The sequence below is a fragment of the Egretta garzetta genome, unplaced genomic scaffold (assembly GCF_000687185.1).
Source record: "Egretta garzetta isolate BGI_Z169 unplaced genomic scaffold, ASM68718v1 scaffold340, whole genome shotgun sequence".
Taxonomy (NCBI): domain Eukaryota; kingdom Metazoa; phylum Chordata; class Aves; order Pelecaniformes; family Ardeidae; genus Egretta; species Egretta garzetta.
In genome coordinates this window covers 1788000-1788672 of record NW_009258377.1, presented here as the reverse complement: position 1 = coordinate 1788672, position 673 = coordinate 1788000, and positions in this window count along the sequence as shown.

Genomic DNA, 673 nt, shown 5'->3' with positions numbered 1-673 from the left:
CGGATCATTTTTGTGGCCCTCCTCTGGACCTGCTCCACCACTTCCATGTCCTTCTTGTGCTGAGGGCTCCAGAGCTGGACGCAGGGCTCCAGGTGAGGCCTCACCAGGGCAGAGTAGAGGGGCAGAATCACCTCCCTCGACCTGCTGGCCACGCTTCTCCCGATGCAGCCCAGAGTACAGTTGGCCTTCTGGGCTGCCAGCGCACATTGCCAGCTCAGGTCCAGCTTAATATGTTTAGTAATAAAAGAGTCAGGAAGAAGACAAAATCTCACACTTTTTAAACCAGCCTGGTATTTTGGCACCCATGAGCCACCTCTTCGAGCGCTCAGAGTAGGCATTTGCCCGGCTGATACTGCTTTCTCCTCTGAGTTTGCTTAAGCATTGAAGTGAAGAACCCAGTTTGGTCTTAGCCATCATCAACGGTACTGTATAGTTCTGCAGAGACCCTCACACGTAAAAGTAGACTTGAGAAATTCCCTGGCACCTAAGGCACACTCTGGCCATTGGGCTGACACCACGGCGCGAGGGCTGCCACTCTCCACCAAGGCCCAGGCCGGCCCAGGCCTGTCGGTAGACAAAAGCCGTCCTCCATCGCCAGGTGCTGAGAGTAGGCCGCGGGCGAGCCCACCCTCCCATCTGTGCCCGCTGGGAGGGACACGGCTGGGCGCCCGCT